Here is a 27207-nt window from a genome sequence, read left to right on the forward strand (position 1 = left end):
ACTCTTTTCCAACAACACAAGAGACGACTCTACACATGGACATCACCAGATGGGCAGCATCGAAATCAGATTGATTATATTCTCTGCAGCCTAAGATGGAGAAGCTCTATACAGTCAGCAAAAACAAGACCTGGAGCGGACTGTGGCTCAGATCATCAGCTTCTTATAGCAAAATTCAAGCTTAAACTGAAGAAAGTAGGAAAAACCACTGGTCAAATCCCTAAGTCAAATCCCTTATGAATACACAGTGGAAGTGAGGAACAGGTTTAAGGACTTAGATTTGGTGGACAGAGTGCCTGAAGAACTATGGATGGAGGCTCGCAACATTATACAGGAGGCAGCAACGAAAACCATCCCAATGAAAAGGAAATGCAAGAAAGCAAAGTGGCTGTCCAACGAGGCCTTACAAATAGTGGAGGAGAGAAGGCAAGCAAAATGTGAGGGAGATAGTGAAAGATACAGGAAATTGAATGCAGATTTCCAAAAAATAGCAAGGAGAGACAAGAAGGCCTTCTTAAACGAGCAATGCAAAGAAATAGAGGAAAACAACAGAATGGGAAGAACCAGAGATCTGTTCAAGAAAATTGGAGATATGAAAGGGACATTTCATACAAAGATTACCATAATAAAGGACAAAAGTGGTAAGGACCTAACAGAAGCAGAAGACATCAAGAAGAGGTGGCAAGAATACACAGAGGAATTATACCAGAAAGATATGGATGGCTCGTACACCCCAGGTAGTGTGGTTGCTGACCTTGAGCCAGACATCCTGGAGAGTGAAGTCAAATGGGCCTTAGAAAACACTGCAAATAACAAGGCCAGTGGAAGTGATGGTATTCCAGCTGAACTACTTAAAATTTTAAAAGATGATGCTGTTAAGGCGCTACACTCAATATGCCAGCAAGTTTGGAAAACTCAGCAGTGGCCAGAGGATTGGAGAAGATCAGTCTACATCCCAATCCCAAAGAAGGGCAGTGCCAAAGAATGCTCCAACTACCGCACAATTGCACTCATTTCACACGCTAGCAAGGTTATGCTTAAAATTCTACAAGGAAGGCTCAAGCAGTATATGGACCGAGAACTCCCAGAAGTGCAAGCTGGATTTAGAAGAGGCAGAGGAACCAGAGACCAAATTGCAAACATGTGCTGGATTATGGAGAAAGCTAGAGAGTTCCAGAAAGACATCTACTTTTGCTTCATTGACTATGCAAAAGCCTTTGACTGTGTCGACCACAGCAAACTATGGCAAGTTCTTAAAGAAATGGGAGTGCCTGATCACCTCATCTGTCTCCTGAGAAATCTCTATGTGGGACAAGAAGCTACAGTTAGAACTGGATATGGAACAACCGATTGGTTCAAAATTGGGAAAGGAGTACGGCAAGGCTGTATATTGTCTCCCTGCTTATTTAACTTATATGCAGAATTCATCATGCGAAAGGCTGGGCTGGATGAATCCCAAGCTGGAATTAAGATTGCCGGAAGAAATATCAACAACCTCAGATATGCAGATGACACAACCTTGATGGCAGAAAGTGAGGAGGAATTAAAGAACCTTTTAATGAGGATGAAAGAGGAGAGCGCAAAATATGGTCTGAAGCTCAACATAAAAAAAAACACGAAGATCATGGCCACTGGGCCCATCACCTCCTGGCAAATAGAAGGGGAAGAAATGGAGGCAGTGAGAGATTTTACTTTCTTGGGCTCCATGATCACTTCAGATGGTGACAGCAGCCACGGAATTAAAAGACGCCTGCTCCTTGGGAGAAAGGCGATGGCAAACCTAGACAGCATCTTAAAAAGCAGAGACATCACCTTGCCAACAAAGGTCCGTATAGTTAAAGCCATGGTTTTCCCAGTAGTGATGTATGGAAGTGAGAGCTGGACCATAAAGAAGGCTGATCGCCGAAGAATTGATGCTTTTGAATTATGGTGCTGGAGGAGACTCTTGAGAGTCCCATGGGCTGCAAGAAGATCAAACACATCCATTCTTAAGGAAATTAGCCCTGAATGCTCACTGGAAGGACAGATCGTGAAGCTGAGGCTCCAATACTTTGGACACCTCATGAGAAGAGAAGACTCCCTGGAAAAGACCCTGATGTTGGGAAAGATTGAGGGCACAAGGAGAAGGGGACGACAGAGGATGAGATGGTTGGACAGTGTTCTCGAAATTACAAACATGAGTCTGACCAAACTGCGGGAGACAGTGGAAGACAGAAGTGCCTGGTGTGCTCTGGTCCATGGGGTCACGAAGAGTCGGACACGACTAAACGACTAAACAACAACAACATCAGAGACTGGAAAAAAGGAGAAGGGACACCTAGTTGGGAAGTAAACTGCCACCCCTACTCCATGCATTTCAATGAGGTTTCAGTAACCTATGAGACAAAGGTTGTAGACCAAGATTGTCAGGCTGTAATCAAAATGACTTGGGCCAACCCTATGAAAAAGAGTTTTCAACAGTCTTCTCCATGCAGCTTGATATCCATTTCTGCTTAAACTGAATAACTATTATTAATGGTTACTAGCCAAAAAAGGTATGTTTTACCTCCACTGCCAGAGGAATTATGCCTTTAAATATTAGTTTCTGAGAATCACAACCAGAGAGTGTGCTATTGTACTCAGGTCCTGCTTACAAGCTTCCCACAAGCATCTAGTTGGCTACTGTGGGAAAAGGATGCTGGACTAGAAGGGTCAACTGCCTGATCCAGCAGGGCTCTTATGCCCTTACGGACCCTCCAAGTGTCTATATTTTCCAGGGACAGTCCAAGATTTTCAGAAGCCATCCCAGTTTCTGATTTGATCCCAGAATGCCCCACTTTTCCTTAGGACGTCCCTATTTTCATCAGAGAAATGTTGGAGCGTATGAAGTTATGCAACTCCTGAGCCAAGGACATAACTATACAAGCTTTAGAAGACATCTGAAGGAAGTTATTTAATGTTTAATGGGTGGTTTATAAATAATAATAATAATAATAATAATAATAGTAATAATGGAATAGGATGTCCCTATTTTCATCGGAGAAATGTTGGAGGGTATGCCCTTATGTTCATTAGGTACAGACATCTGGAGATACTACTGGGGTAGGCACGTGAATCTTCCTTCAAGAATCTCAGTATTTGGGGTAACTAGACAAATAGCTACAAAAATAATAAACAGTCACAGACACTTGAGATCATTATAGTAGTTACATACTGAGTGAAACCCCAACTTCCAGTAAATGGGAATGCTGCCACCAATTTTAAAAAAACAAAACCCCGTAATTTCATCCAGTGCTTTTTTTTTTAAAATAGAAAAAAGGGTGCTGGTACTCCCCATGAAATTATTGCAGTAAGTGCCACACTTTTAACATGGGGGGGGGGAGTGCTGGTACTGTGTACCCTTTAGCACCCCCAGAAAAAAGCATTGATTTTATCCACTGTTAAAGTGGCAAAAGTGTCTTTAAAAACAGCATTTGTGAACTTGAAGAAAATGCTGAGGCCTCACACACAAGTCACAAAGTGCCCATCAGCCTCTTGATATCAAATAAACTATTCACCCCGATGACTTCTGCAGATTAAAAGAAACCAGTCCTCAGCTTTGAATTCAAACTGTAAATTAGAAGAACCCACTTAGCTTAAAGCAAGATTTCTGCCAGGGTAAAAAACAGCACCAATCCAAGAAAATGTTTCATTAAACACATGAGCCTGCCAGGTGCAAGAGACCACATTCTTTGCTAAAATTAACCCAACTGCAAAAGTATTTTTGTTCAAGACCCCACTGTTACATAATTGCCTCAGGAATTCAGTTTATCTTTTAGTACTCTAACAATATTAAATGCTGGGAGAAGCTGCTGCTGAAAACAACTCCAAACCAAAAAGGCTCAGCTAAGGATTGAAGAATTGAGTAACTCGACCCGGAATGGAAGGATACTGCCTGTGCCCAGCCTTCCGTTCCTCCAGGACGCTATGGCAGAGGTGGGCAGACTGCAAATTTGTGAATGTACTTTGGATTTTACAAAATTCCCAAGTGCACTAACAGGAGACAGATGCTGTGGGGGATGGGTGTAGATTTAGAAAGAAGAAGCAGAACGCCTTCAGATGATGCTTAGCCCATGGATTTCTTTTCAGTACCAGAACTGAGCTCACAATCGTTTCATACAAAAATCCACCCCTTGTTTTTCCTTTCAGCTTTCTTTGTTTCAATAGCCTAATCTGGAAGGGGAAAGCAACTTTTGTTGTTGTTGCTATTTTAAAACATTTGGAAGATGGAAACCCTTGCAGATCTACTGCAAATCAACCTACTAACTACCAAAAGATCCCAATCTACCTTCAGCCTATCCCTGGCTTATGATTTTACAAGAATTCAATAATCATGGAATATGGTTTTTTTTTTTAATGTCCATATATGAAAATCTGAAAGAAAACCTATTTCTAATTTCATATCTTAATGTAATAAATTTTGGATGAGAATGTGGTATTGAACCTAATAAGCTGATTTATATTGTTTCAGTTCACTGCTCTAGTGTTGTTAACTTTGATTGGAAGTCCTATTGATGGAATGCCAAATTGAATAAAACTTGTGAAGCACTGTGCAAGTCAGAAGAGCTCTAACCAGCTACACCATGAATTCAAGTTAGTTTCTGATGCAGAGTAACATAACTGCATAACTCATATAACTGTCTTTAGTCGTATACCTTATACACTCTTTTTTATTAGCTTAAATATAATAGAAGTTTTTTATTTGCTTCATTATCTAGGCTTACCAGAATAAAATATTCCCTTAATTTTATCACCTTTTTAAAAAAGAGATTTCAAATATAAAAAGAAAAATTCCAAAAGGCATCTTTTTGTAAAAAGCGTTGAGTGTACTTTTGAGAACACCCAAAAGGCAGATCTTTACCTTCTGCATTTATGACAATAGTTCCAATAACTCCTTTATGTGACTGGATCCTCTTTAAAGTTTCTTCTACCTCTGCCTGTAAAAGAAGCAAAATCACTGTACAAAATGTGGGCACTAGCCCGTAACATTTTGGCAGCAGCCAAGATTTCTAACCAATTTCTAACCAATTTGGTCTCCAGCTCCAGAACATGGGATAGTATCCAACTAAATCAAAATCAGAGCAGACCCACTGAAATTAAAGTTAGTCATAACCATTAATTTCATTGGGTCTACTCTAACATTGGATCCAGCTCAGCAAACTAGCTACTGAATTAACAGCAATGGAGCATTTGTGGAGGGAGTCCTGTTGCAAAACAGCATCTGGAATTATGGAATCCTGCTGAAGGCGCTAGAGAACGAGGCTGCTCTGCATTAATGGGGCAAGTCGGAAGGGACATGCTCTTAGTGAAGCAAGAGAGGTGCTATGTTAAAGGGTAGATGGTAAGATGGAGGCTTAAAATATCATCTATATTGTTCTTTAAAACCCAGCATTAAGACAGCCACCTGCAGCATCCTCTACTCCCACATATAGTAGTCTGCTCATGTGGGGTTTCCTGCTACCAACACCCTGATAGCAGCAATACTGAGAGCAGAAAGCCACATTCAGAGTTGATAAGAAACCAGATGGGTTGGCTCCTTAAAATCCAAGTTAAACTCAAGCTCTTTGGTTGATTTACGCAGGCAAGAACCAGCATACCTACTTACACAAATAACTTATGTTCAGTTTGCTTGTGGTTGCAAAAAAAAATTACATGACTCATAGATAGAAGGATGGGGACCCTCCCCCCTGCATTAAGCAATGGTTCCACAAGATTTTGGAGACATTAGTCCTTCAATAAGTAATCCATCAAGTCCAGGTTATATGACACTGTTCTTATTTATAATTTTCTGAAAGGCTGAATATCAGTTAAGAAAAATGCCAGCACATTATGAAGCAATAGTACTAATTGTAAAAGTCTTATTCTATTTACAGGAAAAGTGTGTGTGTGTGTGTGTGTGTGTGTGTGTGTGTGTGTGTGTATCCTAAAGTATTTTACAAGTTAAATGCAATAAAAACAGCAAATATCAAAACAATTATGTCAATATTGTCTTTAATATTTTTCCATCTTCTTTCCCAATCGCTTTTCCTTTTCAGTGAGCCTCGGAGCAGGGACTGTCTTATGATTGTTATCTGCAAGCCATGCTGAAAGCCTTATTTGGCTTAAAAGTGTGGCAGGGCAATGAGGGTGGGATATATACCCGAATCTATGTAACTTTCTATATCTATATATCTCTGTGTGCAATATGGATTCTATTCTATTGTACAAAGTTGATTAAAAGCAAATATACCGTATTTTCCGCTCTATAAGACGCACCAGACCACAAGACGCACCTAGTTTTGGGAGGAGGAAAACAAGAAAAAAAAATATTCTGAATCTCAGAAGCCAGAACAGCAAGAGGGATCGCTACGCAGCGAAAGCAGCAATCCCTCTTGCTGTTCTGGCTTCTGGGATAGCTGCACAGCCTGCATTCGCTCCATAAGACGCACACACATTTCCCCTTACTTTTTAGGAGGGAAAAAGTGAGTCTTATAGAGCAAAAAATACGGTAAATCAATTAAATCTATATATTCTCACAATCTGTTCATCCCATTGTAACTATCTCTGCCAGCGTCTACCTGAATCTCATTAGGCACATCACCTTCACCAGCATTCCAACACATTTCTTAGCCACAGAGTATGTACACAATCACACCTGGCAAATTACATGCAACTCAATCCTACTTTTTTTTTTTTTTAATCTCAGAAGTAAATTGTATTGGATCAGAGTGCTTTGCCCCAAATTAGTGTGCAAAAGATTGCAGCTTTAATCACTGTTTTGCTGCTGCCTCTGCTTCTGTGTGCTGTCACATTTAAAATTCATTCACTCTTGCTTTAGCCGTTCACAAATTTTAAAAGGGCAGAAAATGAGTGAAGTCTGCTTGTCAGGTATCACATCCAAATAGTGCTTTCCGCATTTTGCATAACAGGGCAAGTAATTTTAGGGTGTTGTCAGAAAAGCACCGAGGAATATTAATGGATTTATCATGACAGAAGCTTTGGGGAAGCGTGAACCAACCATACCACTACTAGCAGTTAGTATATTACAGTCAGTGTTATTATATGTGTTTACATCCGGAGGGCCACAGGTTCCCTATCTGTGCTAAACACACTTACCTAGGAGGTGAGCGCAATGGGGCAACTTCTGAGTAGGCATGCGTAAGATTCTTCTAGCCTTAAGAAATGTACACTAGTTCTCTTGTTTTGCAAGCAAGTTCAGAGTTAAACATACACGGGGTTTCAGTCTGAGGCTGCAATCCTAAACACACTAAATAGGGAGGAAGGCCTTCTTTACTAGGGTGGCCAGGTGAAAGCAAAGAAGATGCAGCCCTTGCAGAATTTAATAGCTGAATATCTGAGCAGGTGAAATCCCCTCTTCTATGCAACTAATAAAAGCTGGAGAAGCCACACCCTCACTGGCGGAGGAAGAGGAGTGCGGGGGGAGTGCACCGCCCCCAGTAGTGTGATCCCAGCAGGGTGCCATCACAGCTGCCCCCCGCCCGTGCTGGGGGCCCCACCCCCGCAGGTGGTGCACCCCACCCCCAGGACATGTGCCCCGCCCCTACGGGCAATAAGAGACTGCTGCATTGGGGCATTTTTAAAATTACCCCCCTCACACACATGTCAGCACCAAAGGAAGCTGACCACATCTTAAGATACTTAAGATAAAAAGGTAAAGGGACCCCTGACCATTAGTTCCAGTCGTGGCTGACTCTGGGGTTGCGGCGCTCATCTCGCTTTACTGGCCGATGGAGCTGGTGTACAGCTTCCGGGTCATGTGGCCAGCATGTCTAAGCCGCTTCTGGCAGAGCAGAGCAGCGCACGGAAACACCGTTTACCTTCCCGCCAGAGTGGTACCTATTTATCTACTTGCACTTTGACGTGCTTTCAAACTGCTAGGTTGGCAGGAGCAGGGACCGAGCAATGGGAGCTCACCCTGTTGCAGGGATTCGAACTGCCGACCTTCTGATACTTCACCTTTACTAAGGAGAATCATAAGGATGATTATGAAAGAGCTTTTGCCATATTTGATGAGCATTTTATTCCCAAGTGTGACGTAGTTCATGGAAGTGCTTGTTTCCATTAGAGGGTTCAGAGGCCTTGGGAGCCAGTGGAAACCTTCGTGAGACACCTTATGAAATGGTAGAAAACTCTGATTTTGAGGACGAAAAGGAAGATCGCATCAAATACATGGTACTGATAGGCATCCTGGAAAATGGACTCTCAGGATGCAAATGCATACAGATTCAACCCTTCATACTGCAATAGGAATGGTGAAAAATCAGAACAGAGATCAGAAATCATCAGAAAGTAACCTGGAGGTCTCCAGCAAGCATAATGCTAAAAGAAGAAAGTACTCATCTACAGAAAGCACTACTAAGAAACTCTCCTGAGCAGCTTGGAGTAAGCCTCAGAAAGTTCAGACTTTTCTCAGTTCAGGTATACTAGATGTTGTGAAAAACCACAGCCCTGGGGTGAGGTGCCCAGCCAGAAGAACCTGATCCCACAAGTGTAAAAATCTTGGGATACTTTGCAACAGGCTGCCAAACTAACAGAAGTAGCAAATGGCAGCCCTGATATACTTTTTCTTTGATCTATTGGTTATGATAATTAAGAGCCAGCATTGAGAGTGGAATCAAACATCTGTGGCAAGACCATAGACTTTAAAATGGATTCAGGTGCTGATGTGACAGTCATATCAGAAGAAACACATCTTAATCTTGATCCATCTCTTTTGTTGACACCTGCATGTGATTAGAGGATCAAAAGCAAATAGCCTCCTCCTCTACAGTGTAGCAACCACAATGGCTTTTGTAAAGAAAATAGGTAATATTGAAAGAGTGTATGGAGTTCTTGGACTCTTAAAAGGAGACTGTTTATATTATTTTGAAGGATAATGCAAAACCATATAGCGTATGTTCACCTCGGAAATTCCTGTTTCATTGCACCACAAAGTAGAATATGAACTAAAGAGAATGGAAGAAGCAGGTGTAATAAAGAATCTTACAGATACTTATAAAACTGTCACTATTCTACTGGAGTACTAACATTCTTGAATCTGCAAGGCTGTTCTAGTTAAGTTGAACAGTAAGAATGGAAGACTCAGGCCTTTGTAAAGAAGTACCTGTCATCCAGATCCTGTGTCATTTAGGCCAATTGAGGAGAATTTATTAGAAATCACAGACATCTACAGTTAATGCCAAAGACAAAACAAATATCAGGAGAGATCCCTTGTGTATGTCTAGACTTGGCATCAGGAGATCTACACAGCCGGAGAGGGAAAAAGATAAACAGCCCAAGAGCCAAGTTGTTGCTTGTTATGGCCAGGTAGTCAAGAAGCCCCTTCTTTTTGTGGACCATTACTAGCCATGCGTTTGTTTTATTTCTAAATAGAATTCATATAATAAGGACTGCAAGTAACTGAGGGAAGGAGATTTGACAATGCATTGGCCTAATCATTATGCATTAAGTTTCCCTTCCCGTTCTGAACAGTCAACCTCAGTTTATTTTGCTTTTTAAAGATATAATTTATTTGCATTTAAATTCTGCTTCATGGCCCAGAACGTGGCTTCTGATGCAGCACCCAATAAAAGGAATCATGTTTGACAACAAAGCAAAATGTATGCAACATAATGGGAGTCAACACTTTACAATATAAAAGCAATGATTTCAAAAGCCATGGTTGCTAATATATGCATTTTAACATATAACATGTTGGAGTGATGTGAACAATGGGTTAAATAGTGTGTGGTCTCATGTTTTGAGTTAATAAATCCCCTACATCTGGATGTTCTGAGATAAGAGATTAGGTGCCCTGGGTTACTATAGCAGCAGAGGAGAGATTGAGTGTATGACTTGCTGACTCATTCACCCTTCCATTGGTTGAGGAATGTAGAGGCGAGTATGATAGTCTCTAGGGCAGGGTTTCCACAACTTGGGTTTCCAGGTGTTTTGGGGCCACTGGTCCTGCTAGCTAGGGATGATGGGAGTTGGAGTCCAACAACAGCTAGAGAACCAACTTTGAGAAACGCTGTTCTAGGGCATTGCTTTTATTAAGTCATCTCGTCTTGCCCTGATGCTGTCCTGTTTGCTGTTAGAGTGAAGGAGAAGATCTCCATAAGCCACATGAAGCTCTGCAAGAAAACATTTTAGTCTTCCTTGAAGAAGTGAGTACCGGTATTTTCTACCTCAAACTGCATTCATGATCTTAGCAACCATCTTCATAGCATCCTTCCATTTCAGTTGATTGACACAAAGTGATTCTTGGTGGATGATACGATAAATGAAAGGACACTTGATGCCATGCGTTTGAAGCAACCCCACAAGCCCCAAAGTTTTCCCTGTCCTTGATGATGAACCATCTGTTGCTACAGAACTTAGCTTGATGAAACCTCAGATTTTCTGGAGAATGGCTACAACTTCTTTGCAGATATCTTCTTTTGTCACACCAGAAGAGAAGCTATGAGTAATAGCTCCTCCAAAACAGGGAAATGGCTGGCCATGCCACGAACAAATATTATGAGCTGTGCAGTGCCCGTCACATCAGTGCTTTTGGCAAGGGCAATTGAAAAATATTGTGCGTTCAACAGTTCCTCATGCAGCATGTCCAATACATTTCCAGATAAAGACTCTATCTGGCGCGACACCATTTGATGTGTCAAGGGCACTGATTAAAAACGCTTTACTGTTTTTTCCTCCTGAAAGGCTTTGGCCATATTTATAGCACAGAATTTCACAAATTCACCATCGTGAAACGATTTCATATGTTGCCCTATTGATTCTGCCACAACAGCTTCCTGTCAGTTTGTGAAAGTGTTGCGTCTGATGGGTGAAGTTCTTTTCCCCCCAGTTCCTTAACAAGGATTTATCTGGCTTCATCTTTGACTTTACTGTACACCCCAAGGCATGATTCATAAAACAATGACAACTGACATTATACAGTTTGGGCACACTGACTACCCCCGCAGGTGGCATGCCACGCCCCCAGGACGCGAGCCACACCCCTGTGGGTGGTGTGTCATGCTCCCGGGATGTGCGCCAGCCCCACCCCCACCTGCTCTCCACCCTCCGGTGCTGGAGCATGAGCCTCCGCCACTGGCAGTAAGGGTCTTTTTCTGACCTATCCCAGAGTTTTAAAAGCAGTTTTAACAGTGGATTAAATCTCAACCTAATCTTTGTTGGCTGATTAATAATGCACTTTCCCCAAGTTCATTAATAAATGAACTTTCCAAGGTCTGTGTAAAGCTGTAGAGAAAAGAACACTTGTCACCCAGTGGTGGAAGCAGAAAGTGTAGAGAAAATTTAGCATATATACCCAGCATGTCACCCTCTTTTGCATGTTGGATAGAGTTGCATTCTGCATTTACTGTAACTGTTGGAATAAGTTCAAGAGCAGGAGGGTGTTTAAGGCATTTGTGCCTTCTTGCCAGCCAGCTATCCTCAACAAGGGTGCATCTGGAGATTGGTTCGCCCTAACCTATAGTGACCTCTGACAAGCATGGATCACAGATTTGGATTGGAAAGAAGGGCTTTCTTTTTGTGAAGAGGAGAGAAAACGGAAGGGTTGGCCTGGTTTCTTGCATAATGCTTCAGATAGGGAATTGCTAAGCTTTACTGGCCCAATCACTGCTTGCTGAAATCCAGTTTAGGGAGGGAAGCTTAGAGCTCCCCTAGACCTGACATAGCAATTCCTATTGGCACAGAGCTGCAGAAGCCTCTCTGCTGCCAGCTGCTGGAGTTCCCTCTTGCAACACACCCCATTTGTTGCTGCTGCAGCCTCTCTGCTGTCAGCTGCTGGTTGGAAAGTTCCTTATTTGCAACACTCTTAAATTTTGCATCTGAAAGGTGTTTGCATCTGTGAGTAAGGCCTAAGAGCACAGACTTCCTTGGCATAGCTGGAGCTTGAGAGAAAGTTGGGACATTGTAGACTAAAATAGATTTCTGTACTGCTCCCTATATTATTGATCTCTTGTTGACCCACTGTTGTTTGTTAGCTGAATAAATATCATTACTTGCACGTTCCTTAGGAGCTGTTACTCAGACTTGGCGTCCCAGGTTTCCTGGGTAGGGGCTTGAGCCAGAACCTAACATACTGTCCAATAGACAGGGTACAGGCCTTGTCCATCAAAGGCTTGCATATTTATTTTGGCAGAAGCTTTTGTGGATTAAAGTCCACTTCATCTCATGCACACTGTGTTATTCTCAGTTGGCCGATACAGTGGTACCTCTGGTTATGAACGCTTCTGGTTACGCATCCTTTGGGTTACGAGCTCCGCTAACCTGGAAGTAGTTGCTTCTGGTTGCGAACTTTGCCCCAGGATGCGAGCGGAAGTCGCATGCCAGAGGCACGCATGCAGCAGGAGGCACCATTAGCAAAAGCGTGCCTCAGGATAAGAATGGTTTCAGCTTAAGAACGGACCTCTGGAATGAATTAAGTTCGTAACCAGAGGTACCACTGCATGGCTACTGGGGGTGGGGAGTGTAAATGGACACTGAAAAGGGTGTGTGTGGAGAGGAAGTAGAGCCAAAAGCAGAGGCAGCAGTAGCTGTATAACATTTTGATGAAGAGCCAAAGTATAGCCTTTAAGTGGAATTGCCTATTAAAAACTGTATGTAAAAACTATGATGTGAAACCAGTTATGATAATGACTTCTTTAGTTCAGCATCTGCATAGAATTTCATTCCATTGCATGAAAAGGAGACAATTAATCTGGACACTGCAAGGCTGACAGAACCAGCAACTATAGAGAAGCTGTGGTGGATCAAAACGGATGCATCTGTGCCATTTCTCTGCAAGCTGCTTGGGGAGACTTTATGATAGACTTTTCCATCTGTGATATGAGGCCTTGGCACCCCGAGGGGGGATAAGATTAGAAGGCAAACAACAGCCATGTAGCCAAAACAAAAGTGAATGCATAACATATTTTGGCAAGCTAGCGCTGGACGTGGAGAAGAACTCTACACTGCCCTTCCAGGGTGGTTATGGTAATTCATGATCTACATCTTATGTGCCCACCTGACTAATGAAATAAGTGCAAATATGGAAAAAGCCACCTCTCTGGTTCAGCTCCTGATCAGTGTAAACGGTACACGGAGAATCATTTTGTTGTTTTAGTTACTGCTTTCATTCTTTGTGGTGGTGGTGGTGGGTGTTTGGTTTGTCTTCCTGCTGCTTGTTTTGATTTGTGTGCTTTGCTCAGCAAAGGGCCTCAAGGTCTGCGCCAACAGCTTTGTATTGGTCACTTTGAACTTTATGCTAAATTAAGTTGCTAAGCAATTTAGGTCTTGTGCTTTACAACTTGATGTGCTGAAGGAAGTTACGAGGAGACAGTGTTAATAATGTTACTTACATGGATTGATTGCTTTGTCAGGCATAATTATTCATGCCATTATTAAACCATGAACTGGTTTGTGCTATTTCTATCACGTTCCTGTAAGTTGTTATATTTGCTGCAAATTCCATAATGCCATCATGCTTTGTGCTCCAATAAATAGATTGATTTGTTCCAGTTACAAATCTTCCGTCTGTGGTTATTACTGGTTATGTTTACTCTCTGTTCCACCTGGTTGCTACTGAGTATATTCAAACTCTGGTCAAAGGCCACAGTTAATATTGGTATATTAATCAGGACTTGGCATGGTGTGCACTACCCTTGATGGGATCCCTGAATTAATAGAGACTACGTTTCTCCACTTAAAGTATTTTATGAACTTCCTGTCTTCTAATTCAGTCCCATCTGCACTACACAACTAAAGCTGTATCACTTCACTTTAAACAGTCAAAGAATCCTGGGAACTGTAGTTTGCTAAGGGTGCTGGTGGTTGTTAGCAGACCTTCTATTCCTCCCACAGCTACAATTCCCACAGTTTAACAATCAGTCCCTCTTCCCAGGGAATTCTGGGAATTTTAGCTCTGTGAGGAGAATGGGTGTTTCTTAGTAACTCAACATCCTTAAAAACAGCAGCTTTGTGGATATTTTTCAGGGAGTCATGATGGCTAAAGCAGTATCATATAGTATGTATGTGGCCTAGGTATGGCAATCTTCCTGGCTAAGCTTGACCCCTCCATGTGATGTGGTGCCCAGCTCTGGGGTTGTAGCCAACCACTACAAGCTTGTGAGTTGGAAAAGGTTCAGAACTCTATTAGCCTGTTGGTACTCCAGCTGTGTATGTATATGCAGAAGTGGTCCGGCTTCCTGTTTGGACTGGAATACAAGTCCTGTTAAATTTCCTCCCATCTTTTAGCCTGACCTGAATGAATGTAGAATCTTTGAATGCCCTCTCCCTCTGTGTTTCCTGCACCATGTTTTCTGAACGCTGCTGTCCCAAAGCAGTTGTCACTAGCTCCCTGGAGCATCCTTGTTTTCTGAACACACGCAGCATTGTGGAAAGAAGAACAAAATCTGAATTGCTTCCCCTCATCCTCTAGATGGTGCTACCGTTATGTCACAAGGAGCTGCGTGCGTTTTTGTTTTAAGGAGCGACTCCCTGCTATGCATAACTTGGTCAAAAAACAAACAAGCCAACTATCTTTGTTTGTGTGTCGATGCAACGCTGCGCTTTATTTTCATTCTCTTGTGGCTGCAATTTACAAAAAAGGCCTATGTGGACAATGCACCCAGAGTTAATTAGTGGAAAACTTTTGTTGTTGTTTTTTTAAATAGCTCAAGAATTAATTTAGTTTTAAGAAGCGCTTGTTTGGTCAAATTCTCTGCATGTCCCTGGGTGTCTTCCACAAAGGCATCTCTGTGGCGCACCGAGACCTAGAGTGCTGATGAGGGCAGAGGTGAGGCGAGTCGTAGCCGGTGCTTCTGATTAAGTAAAGGCAATAAGCGCCTTAAGACTCCCAGCAGATGCCTCTGCTTTTGTATGCTAATGGAACTTTTATGGACCATTTTCTTTTTTCTTCTGAGAGCAGATGTAAGTATAGGAAAATCACTTCTTTATATCAAGAGCAAATTGATAATAACTGCAGCTCGCTTGCAAAGCAGAAACGGCACAGTCCCTTTTTAAACAATCATGGCAATAAGGCTCATGGACGGGTTGTGGAAATGGATGTTTCATATTCTCATAACTTCCCTCCCAGTTAAGCAGACTTTCCGTAAGGACAATGTTCTTACCCAGCACTTTTCTTTGTTTTAATATCACGAACTTCTCTTTAGGTCTAATCGGTTTGCTCTTCAGTGACATCCTTGCATGCAGAGGTTCAATCCCTGGAGCCTTCAGGTAGAGCAGGGGTGGGGAACTTCCTTTCAGCCAGAGGGCTGTATTCTATTCCCTTCTGTGGGGTGGACATGTGGCAGTGTGGGGTGGGGCCAAAGGCAAAAGTGGGCAGAGCAACAATGGTGAGTGTTACCCTTGCACGGTAGGCGCATAGTGCATGGAGACTGGACTCTCCAGTTAGCGGAGTTCTTATTGGTCCAACACATCACCCCAAGTGCAGTGACCGGCCGGATCCCAGCAGAGTTGCTTATGGGGAGGAGGCTCACTACCCTCCTTGATCGTATGCACCCCGACCAGGCTCTTGAGCAATGGCCATCCTTTTTGGTGCGGGGGTGTGCTGGTCCTGGGGGCTAACCGAGAGGTGAGCTCCGAGTCTGTCCTGACTGTGACGTCCTGACTGTGACAAAGGTTGCTTGCTTGATTAACAGCTGTTGGGAACTTCAAGGTCCCTGCTCTCCCTTCTTATGGTCTTTGTACTGGACCTGGAGACTCCAATAGAGAACATTCCATGTCAAGAAGGAGGGCAAGTGGGCACTCTATCAAATGACAGGGCAGGAATTACAGTGATACCTCGGGTTACATACGCTTCAGGTTACATACGCTTCAGGTTACAGACTCCGCTAATCCAGAAATAGTACCTCGGGTTAAGAACTTTGCTTCAGGATGAGAACAGAAATCATGTTCTGGTGGCGCGGCAGCAGCAGGAGGCCCCATTAGCTAAAGTGGTGCTTCAGGTTAAGAACAGTTTCAGGTTAAGAACGGACCTCCGGAACGAATTAAGTACTTAACCCGAGGTACCACTGTACATGGAGGAATTACACCAGCTTTTTGCTGGTGGTGCTCACTGTATGCCTCGCTCTTCCCAGACCTGCTCTCTTTTGTCCTGTATTTTAGAGCTTTATAATTTAGGAAGACTTTGGAAGAACTGGTTGACAAGTCTTGCTGACATATGAGCAGATTTTATTTGCTGCTATTCTCTGCTTCTGGTGCACCAGGGTTTACACCAGCGTAATAAAGTTGGCCAGGATGCCAGAAGGGATACAATTTATGAGCTTTCTCCATTATCTGCACAGCAGGGGGTGTTCAGTAAACAGTGCAAAGGCTGAGGTGAAGCATTCCCTGCTGGTTATTTGCTTTCAGCAATAGGGGTCGCTGTTTGGTAGTAGTACCCAATTGGTTAGCTGCCAGATTCTAGAGCTCCCTCTTAGGTAATTCACAAAATACAGAGTCCATTCATAAAACACAGTGTACATTCATAAAGCAGTAACATAAATCTCCATTGCTACATATTGGGTGTATATTTCAGCGGTTGAACGTACAAGTTTATGGCCATGCTGTAATGTAGTGCTTATGTGACTGTGAATGAAAGGTGGCTGGGCTCATTGTCTCGGGGTTTGGGGGGGGGGAAGAGGGGACAAAACTGATTTCCTTTTTTATAATATTTTTTATTAATTTTCATCATAAAAAATACATATCACACCACATTACAACTTTAACAAATTTTCTCGTTTTTGGACTTCCTTCAGCCTCTCTGACAACCATCCGAATTAAACTTTTTAATTACACATTTCCTAAATTTGCTATTGCCTTTTGACATACCCTTCCACCCCTATTTTTCTTTTTTACAATATTTCTTAGGTTTTTACAGAGCTTCTTTAAATGCCACTAACGTTATTTCATTGTCACTTATACATTCCCAATATTCCACTAACTTTCCCCAGTCCTCGATGAACTTTTGATCTCGTAGATATCTAATCTTCCCTGTCAGTTTATCAAGCTCTGCATAGTCCATCAGCTTCATTCTCCACTCCTCCAATGTTGGTACTTGTTCTTGTTTCCAATTCTGGGCCAGTAATATTCTTGCCGCTGTTACTGCATATTGGAAAAGTTTACAATCTTTTCTATTTATTTCATTTCCTATAATCCCTAAAAGAAAGGCCTCTGGTTTCTTAACAAATGTATATTTCAACATTTTTTTCAATTCATTATATATCAATTCCCAGAAGCTCTTCACTTTCTTACATTCCCACCACATATGGTAAAAAGTACCATCCTTTTCTTTACATTTCCAACATTTCTTGCATGTTTTATACATTTTTGCATGTTTTACTGGTGTAATATACCATCTATAGATCATTTTCATAACATTTTCCTTTAGCGCAGTACATGCGGTAAATTTGATATTTTCATTCCATAATTTAATCCAATCATTAAATTGTATATTATATCCAAAATCTCTGGCCCAATGTATCATAACAGATTTAACTTCTTCATCCTTTGTATGCCATTCCAGCAATATCTTATACATTTTAGATAAGATTTTATATTCATTATTTATTATTTCCATTTTGAACTTTGAATCCCTCTCTACAAATCCATATTCCTTAAGATCTTTTTTAAACATTTCATTTATTTGAAAATAGTGCGACCAATCATATACATACTCTTTTACTTCTTCATAGGGTTTCATTTTCCATTTCCCCCCTTCCTTAACAATCAAATTTCCATATGTAATCCAATTTCTTCTCATATTGATTTTTTTAACACCCATAACCTCTAATGGAGATAACCAGTGCGGAGTTTTGGGTTCAAGTAGGTTTTTACACCTATCCCATATTTCTATCAACGATCTTCGGAAAATGTGGTTCTCAAAACCTTTATGGATTTTCTTCTTTTCCAACCATAGATACGCGTGCCACCCAAATCTGTTGTCAAATCCTTCTATATCTAACAACTCTGTGTTTTCTAATTTTACCCATTCCTTTAACCAACAGAGACATGAAGCTTCATAATATAATTTCAAATCTGGCAGGGCGAAGCCTCCTCTTTCTTTTGCGTCTGTTAGTAACTTAAATTGAATTCTTGGCTTCTTGCCCTGCCAGATATACCTTGAAATTACTCTTTGCCATTCTTTGAAGGTCGTAGTCCCTTTGATTATTGGAATTGTCTGAAACAAAAATAACAGTTTTGGCAGTACGCTCATCTTTATCGTTGAAATCCTTCCCCACAGCGATAACTTCATTCGTCCCCACACCTCCAGATCTTTCTTTATACCATTCCACACTGGTATATAATTATTCTGATACAAATCAATATTCTTAGGGGTTATCCAAATACCCAAATATTTCACCTTCTTCACCACTTCTATACCTATTTGTTGTTGCATTATTCCTATCGTCTCTTGATCCATGTTCTTAGCAATTATTTTAGTCTTTTTCTTATTCAATATAAATCCTGCCACTTGACCAAATCTTTCCACCTCTATAAGTATATTTTTAACACTTTCCAAAGGTTCCTCCACCGTTAGAACCAGATCATCGGCAAAGGCTTTAACCTTATATTCATTCAGGCCTACCGCAACCCCTTTTACTATCTCATTTTCCCTTATGGATTTTAGAAAGACTTCCAGGACCATAATGAACAACAGTGGCGAAAGTAGACACCCTTGTTGTGTACCCTTGGTTATCCCTATTTCTTCCGTAATCACGTTATTAACAATTAACTTAGCTTTCTGTTCAGTATATATTGCCTTTATTCCATTGAGGGATTCCTTCCCCACCTCCATATATTCTAAATTTTTTAACATAAAATCCCAAGATATATTATCAAAGGCCTTTTCTGCATCCACAAATATTAACATAGCTTGTTTCTCATTCCTGGCAGTCAGATATTCCAAAATGTTAATTATATTTCTTACATTGTCTTTCATCTGTCTGCCAGGTAGGAAACCCACTTGGTCCTTGTGAATAACTTCTTGTAATATTTTTTTAATCCTCTTAAAATACTTGCAAAGATTTTGTAATCTATATTTAGTAACGAAATAGGCCTATAATTTTTAACTTGTGTCAGATCAGAATCTTGTTTTGGAATAAAAGTAATAAATGCTTCTTTCCATGTTTCTGGAATTTCTCTTTCCTTAAGAATATTATCCATGACTTCTTTCAAGGGTGTTGACAGGATGTGTTTCATTTCTTTATAGTAACTTGCTGTAAATCCATCTGGTCCCTGAGCTTTCCCTTTTTTGAGTTCTTTTATAGTCTCTTTTATTTCATCAATTTCTATTGGGGCGTTCAGCTTGTCTTTTTTTTCTTTCGGGATCTTCTGCACCTTTTTTTCATTTAGATATCTTTCTATCTTCCTCATATTGTTCTTCTCTGTTCTTTTATATAGATGCCTGTAAAAATCCAAGAATCCTTTTTTAATGCCTTTTGGACTGTCTATTTCTTCTCCCTCCACGATGATTTTGTTAATTGTATTCTGTTCTTTTCTTTTTTTAATTTGCCATGCCAGCCATTTGCCTGATTTGTTAGCCGATTCGAAGTTCCTTTGTCTCATTCTTTTTATATTCCATTCTACTTCTTTGTTGATTATCATCGCAAATTGAGTTTGCAGAGCCTTTATATTCTGTTTTGCTTTGTCATTATTTGGTTTCTTAACTAGTTTTTGTTAGTTTTCCATTATTTGTCTTAAGATTTCCTTCTTCCCTTTTTCTCTGCTTTTATTTTTGATTGAATTCTGCTGGATGAAAAATCCTCTCATAACCGCCTTGCTGGCATCCCATACTATATTCATTTTCATACCTTTGTTAGAATTATTTACAAAGTAGTCCAACAGATTCTTTTGGGCTTTCTCAACAATTTTTTGATCATCTAGGAGATAATAATTCATTCTCCATCTGAACGATCTTTCTTCGTATCCTTGTAATTCAAGTTTTATTGGACTATGGTCTGAGATTACTCTAGGTTGAATTTCTATTTGCCTGATTCTTGGAGTTAATTCATTTGAGACCCATATTTGATCAATTCTCGACACTGACTGATTTGGGTCTGAATAAAATGTAAATTGTTTTTCCAGTGGGTGTCTCAATCTCCAAATGTCAATTAAATTGCAGTTTTTTATCATCGAAAAATGTCTTTGGTAATTTCCCTTCTTTGCTAAGCCCTGCTGCTCTTAGTCTGTCCATTTCCATTGACACCACACCGTTCATGTCTCCCATTATTATAATCTTTTTTTTTTAATAAGATATTTATTAAGATTTTTTAAAATATTACAATAAAAATGAAAAAAAAGAGACAAAAATACAAAATAAAAATAGTTAAAAACACACAGATTTTCCATTACTTATTTTCCTTTGACTTATTTCCCGGACCTCCTCATACCTCCCTTTTTTGTATTCCACTTCAATCTGTTGGTTCAGCAAATCCTTTAAAAGTAATAATATTAATTTTTTACCTATTTATAACCCTTTTTTCATATTCCCTTAAAGCATTAGAGCTGGAAACCACTTAATTACTACCCAACATCATTCTAACATTCATTAATTTTACAATATTTCTGTGGATAATCTTTGAATTTCTTCCAGTCTTCTTCCACCAACTCTTCTCCCTGGTCTCGGATTCTGCCAGTCATTTCTGCCAGTTCCATATAGTCCATCACCTTCATCTGCCATTCTTCCAGAGTGGGTAGATCTTGTGTCTTCCAATACTTTGCAATGAGTATTCTTGCTGCTGTTGTGGCATACATAAAAAAAGTTCTGTCCTTCTTTGGCACCAATTGGCCGACTATGCCTATAATCTTTTGGTCTATATATTCGAACAGCTTTTCTTCCAAATTTTTGAAGAAATCAGTTTTGTTTCCATTTGGTGCATAAATCCCGACAATTATTATTTTTTCCCCTTGCCATTGGATCTGGACTGCGATGACTCTTCCTTCTTCATCTTTAAAAATTTGTTGAGTTTCAATTTTATTCTTTACATATAATACAACCCGTCTCTTCTTACTCTTATCGGAGGATATAAATTCGTTTCCCAATCTTTTGTTGATCAAAACTTTCCTATGTTTCCTCGCCACATGAGTTTCTTGTAGGCAAATTATATCCAAATTTTTCCTTTTTAAACATTGTTCAATTTTGTTCCTTTTATTCCTGTCATTCATTCCATTAATGTTCCAATTCAACAATTTTAATGCCATTATGACTTCTTGATTAAATAAGGGATTTCGTTACTATTTATAGTCCTTTTATTTTCCCATCTTCTTCTTCTTGTTCCTCTTCCACTTCTTCAGTCTCTTTTCCATTCTCCTCTTCATCATCCTTTAGATCCACTCCTCCTACTCCTGCTCCTCCCACAGCTCCTTTTTCTTCATCTTCTTCTACTCTTAGTTCCTTATACTTTCTCAGGAACTTACTTGTCTCTTCTGGGCTTGTCAGTCTATGCTTCTTACTTTTATAGAAGAAGGAAATTCCTTCAGGGAATTCCCATCTAAATTCTATGTTATTTCTCTTGAGAATTTGAACAAAAGCTTTGTATGGGTCTCTTCATTTCAGTAGTCTTATTGGAATGTCTTTAAAAATAATAATATAGCTTCCATCAATATTTAATCTTCTTTCTCTCTTCTTTTGTAGTATCAAATTTCTCATGTCTCTATCCTTAAATGTTATTAAACAGTCACCTGGAAATTTCCGTGTTTTCGCTGCTCTTACTCTCATTCTGAATGCATTTTGAACTTTTTTTGCAACCTCTTCTGGTTCTGTCTCTAACCATTGAGCCAACTCTTTTATCAGTTTCTCCTTAATATTCTCTCCCTGTGTCTCCGGAATGGCTCTCAACCTCAAATTGCATTCTCTCTGTCTCAGTTCATTCATTGCGATCCCGTCCAAAACTTCCTCCTGGGTTTTATTCATCTCTGACATACCTGTTTTCATTTTCTCTTCCTCTCTTTTCATCTCCTTCATTTCCATTTTCGTTTTCTTTTATTTGACCTTTAAGTTCATTAACTGTTTCATCTATTTTTTTGTCCATTTTACCAATTCTATTGTCCACTTGTTCTAATTTAGTTTCTAAATTCTTTTCAGTTTGTTAAATTTCTGCAAACATTCTCAAAATTTCCGCTTTAAACTCTGACTCCTGTTTCGACCCTTTCCTGTCCGCTGGTGTTCCTTCACCCACTTTTTTCATTTTTCCAATTGTATCTATTTGTAACCAACGATAAATTTCAAATTATAACAATCAACCTTCTGGTAATATCAAATCACAACAGATAACAAAAATATATTATCTCCCTCCCCAGACCAGGAAGGGTAGAGTCAGTGGATCTAACCCGAGGAGGGTAGAAGTCACTAAACAGTTCCAAATTCAGAATTTTTGGCAGTTCCTAATTCAGAATTTTTAATTCCACTGGGAGATGATAATGAAGGGAAGATGGTATGGCCCGTATAGCTTCTTGCCACCAATTAGGCTAATCCTTAATGGTATCTTCTGCCACCAATTAGGCCATTTCCAATTGACTTGAGGATAGCAAAAAACCAAAATCCAATATAATCCAGAACAGATGAATCACGATAGATAAAAAGGGTCATAGCAACTCCCACCTGAATTAGTCCAAAGATGTGAAATAAAACTTCCAAAACCTGCGTTAGAAGCAGGTCACATATAAAAATTAGGGTGGAAAGATATTAGTCCATTACTATCTTGGCCATTCGTAAACTCTTGCAAAAAGAAGATCCAAAGTTGTAAGGAGTATAAAAAAGAAAAATAGAGAAAATTCCAATTCCAATTCCAAATAAAAACAATTTTAAATCCAAATATAAATATTTTAAACAGTTTCTATATTTGGGGAAAATATAATCCATAAAAACCTTCCATAAGTCCAGAGTTTTAATTTAGAAATTCTGTATCTAGCCAATTAAATTTGTTCCAATCAATCCAATCAATCCATAAATTTACATTAAAAAAGGGAGTAAGAGCCACTCACGCTTAGAAACGATACCAGCCACTGTAAAATCAACCACCAGTAGAGCAGCCTAGCAAGAAAAAAATAGAAGAAAGAAAAAACAAGCCAGAACAGAAAAACAAGTTGTAATTCCCTGTTTGACCACAGGGTTCTAAGTCCCAAATGTTATGCTTGTAATACAAAAACTTTTGGTGACTTTATAGTTTAAATTTTTCCCCAATTCCAAATGATGAAATATTACGAATAACCTAATTGCATTCCTTCCAAGAGGAAAAACAAAAAAGAATCCAGCCAAAGTAGCATTCAAATATTGCCTTCTCTCCTTTTACTTCCCGACAAAAAACACAGCTCTATAAATAGTAACAATGGAGTCTGAAGCTCTGTTGCGCAGATATTCCAAAAGTAAAGCTTAGATTATTCACAGACTCCTTCCAGTTCAACACTTTGTATCTTCGAGGACTTTCAAAATTCCAGTCCTCCTCCCCCTTTTAACTTTGTTATTTTCCACTGCTACTTCTCAGAGAGTTACTTTTAAAAGTTTCAAAAGGAGGAGAAAGATCAAAGCCGCTAGCGGCAACTCACTTCCCGTTTCCAGCTCTGCTTACAGTTCTGCGTCTGGGCTGATTTCAGAAGACGGCCGACCTCCATAGTTTTAGCTTTTTAATCCGAATCCTTCCTTTAGCCAAATCAATCCTTTTTTATTGAGAATTGAGCACTTTCCCTGCAAGCTCGGGGCTTCGCTTTCCGAAGGCAGCAATGGCTTCCCTTCAGCCCGCTTCCCTGCCCGCCATTCTCTTCGCTCCCAAACAGGAGTTACCTGACGGCCAGATGGTCAGCGTTCTGGCATCCGTGGGAACCAGAACTCCTGGACATCCACCAGAGAGTATTTTCGGGGGCTACTGCGCCCTGTAGCACCCCCTTTTCCTTCGGAAAGCCCGGGATTCTCCAAGCGGAAAAATCCCCGCTTACGCTGGGATCGGGCTCAACCGGAAGTCCTGACAAAACTGATTTCCAATAAGTGCCCCCCCCCGTTTATTTCCATAACAAGTCCTTGAGTCTGTACTCTGAATAGTGACACCAGGGACCTAGAAGGTACAGGGCTTGTCAGTCCAACTCCTGCACAGTCTCATCAGGGCTGACGTTAAGGCAGTTGGAGCAACTGGGCCAACTTGGGCCCTGCGGGCCGCTCCTAAGGGGAGGCCTGCACCAGGGCAATCTAGATGGATTTTATTTATATCTATAAGATTTTGCAGATTTTGGCTGTGAACTGGGGCCCTACAAAAAATAATAATTCAAGTTGCACCCCACTGCTTCAAATTGGGCCCCACTGGCTAGCCCTGAGTCTAATAGTTCTGGGCCTGAGTTGCCCTGCCCTTGCATGAAGTCTTGGGTTTACAATTTTGGGAGAGGGGAGACTGCCTGCTGGGGAGTGGGCGGGCTGGCGAGGCCCCCTAGATTTAGAGGCCCTAGGCGTCAGCCTACTTAGCCTATACATAAATCCAGCATTGGGTCAAGGCGGCGGCTGCCCCTCTGCCACCGCCATTGCTGCAGCATCAACGTCCCGAATGTGTACTGTACTGTAGTGTTTGTTTATTTATTTAGCCACGCCCCCCAGCTGACCAGATTGGTCGACCCAAGGAGTGACGCAGCCGGGGACTCCCTAATGGCAAGGGGGCTAGCTACATCCCCCGCGCAGGGGGGAGAGCTCGTGATGAGCTTGCAAAAAGGAAATGGCTTTTGTGGGCAGGCACTTGGGGGCTGCAAGAGATTGCTTTTTCAAAATTGCCTGGGGGGCCGTTTGACACCAGCCTGGGGGCCGCAAGTGGCCCCACGGCCAGACTTTGGACATGCCTGCCCTACAGTGATGCCAAAAGGTTTTTTATTTCTTCCCCCGCCAAACAATTGTTCATTGTTATGTATTACTGACCACTCTATGTGTGTGACCCCCCGCCCCCAGACCCTCTCCCAATAAAAATTAAAATGGCCAACTTGCTTTTACACTTTGGCTTTGTGGCCATGGGCCAATGCAGATATTTACTTGAGGGGGGAAAAGCTTAAGACACACCGGAGCAAAATGCTTTGTCTATCTCCAGCTAGCAGCTTGCTGACCAAATGTTAACGTGATATTGGTGAAGGTGTAAGTCTGGCAAATCCTTTTATCACATTTCAGAAGCCAGTAAGCTCTCAGGTCATTGTGAGCCAGTATAGCTTTCTCTCTGTTGCTCAGTCTTGCCTCATGGTGCTGCTGTGAGTATGACATTGGCTCTCTTGTGCACATAACGGGGCAGAAGGCTGCCTGGAATTCCTTGGAAGAAAGGCAGGATAACAATATAAGAATTTCAAAACAGTGGACCGTATACTCCACTTGTGCAGCAGAACTTTCCTCTTCTCTCCCCTGCAGCTGCCCCCTGGCCCCAAATACAATTAAAAGATGGTTGGAGGGTGTCAGGGAACTGCCATCGGAAGGAAGGGAAGTGAAAGGGCTCACACAGGTTGGGAGAGACTCAGCAGCTGAAGAGGGAACCAGTAGGGGGAGAGGAGCTGAGCTGAGGGAAAGGGAGCTGGAGGGATGGCTCAGAGACACTTCCAGCGAAAACAGTGGGGAGGTTTCAGGACCTCCTGTAGGGACACCCACTCCTCGCCGGAAACTGTCACGCAGAGAGTCCAGAAGACGTGTTTCCGTTAAGGAGCTTTTATGTTGGAAGCGATTCCGAAAGCAACCACTGTCGGAATCTGCCAGCGACTGACGGAGCCATGTTTAAGGGGCTCCGTTACAGACAGAGGTTTGCAAACTTGACCAAACTCTGAGGGACTAGGATTTTACACACAAGCAGCTCATCGTCCCATCACAGCATTCCGACAGTCTTCGTGAGCAGCTTGTGCAGGAGAAAGCATCATGAGCAACCCAGCCGGAACCGGAGAAGCAGGAGCTGGAGCGGGTCCAAGCCTGGAAGAAAGGTACCGGGTGTTGGAGGTCCAGCTAGCGCTGCAGACGGCGAGGCTTGAGGAGAGGAGGGCTCAGGATGCAGACAAAAAGGGGAAAGACACCCAGCTCGTCAGAAAGGTACCAGGATTGGTGCAGAAGTTTGGGGGGGAGCCCAAAGACTATCATGGCTTTCGGACAGAGATGCAATATGCTCTCAATCTGCAGTTTGATGAATTCCCTGACGAGGAATCACGAGTGGCTTTCGTGATTGGGCATCTTGAAAAGGGGGCGAGAGACTGGGTTAGACCCCTGATGGCAGCGAATAGTGACGTCCTAAAGGACACGATGAAGTTCTTTCGCGCCATGGATCTGATGTTTTCCAGCGATATTGAACAGGGAGTGGTGCGCAGACAGTTAATGGCTTGCAAACAGGGGAGCCGATCTGTCCGTGAGTACTGGACTGAGTTCACCATGTTGATCCATAAATTGGGGTGGGATCTATCGGCGGAACCCATTCAAATGCTCTTTGAAGAAGGGCTTTCTTCGGCTGTGAAAGACGAACTTTCCCGGGCGCCCAGGGCGGAGTCTATGGACCAGCTGACCAAATCAGCGCTGACCATAGGAGCGCGCCAGGAGGCGAGAGCATTGGAGAGGCGGGAAGGGAAAGGGGAACGTTGGAAGGAGTTCCGCATTCCAGACATTCCAGAGCCAACTTTCCCGCCGGCAGAGCCGATGGAAATCGGAACAGCGCGCGCGCAGTTTCAAAGCCCAGTGAGGGGGGAAAGAAGGAGGGAAAAGGCGCCCGGAAATGCTATCTCTGCCAACAGCCAGGTCACTTTGCCAGAGTCTGCCCCCAGAGGAAGGAATGGCAAGGGATGGTAGGAGCTGTGGAGGGAAGAGAGGAAGAAATACCGAAGCAAGTAAAAGCCAACGCCTGGCTGCCACCATCGGGGCACAGCAGCCAGGCCAAAGAGCAGTGAAAGTGCCCACGCCAGAACCTCCTAAACCCGCCCTAGTGATAGAAGTGGCGCTAGAGCTGCCAAACGGACACCCTCTAAAGATAAAGGCGCTGTTGGACTCAGGCAGCTCCTGCAATTTCATGAGCAAAGAGTTTGCAGCTGAACACCAGATACAGACGATCCCTTTAAGCAACCCCCTGCAGGTGACCACGATCGATGGCAGGGAGCTGTTGGGAGGAGAAGTCAGCTTGCAGACCGTCCCAATGATAATGAAGGTGGCAAGGCACACCGAACTGATAGCGTTTAATGTGGCCACCTTGGGAGGAGCTCCCATTATATTGGGGATGAGCTGGCTAGCGTTACATGATCCGC

The sequence above is a fragment of the Podarcis pityusensis genome (genome assembly GCF_964106645.2).
Source record: "Podarcis pityusensis genome assembly, chromosome: 8".
NCBI lineage: Eukaryota > Metazoa > Chordata > Lepidosauria > Squamata > Lacertidae > Podarcis > Podarcis pityusensis.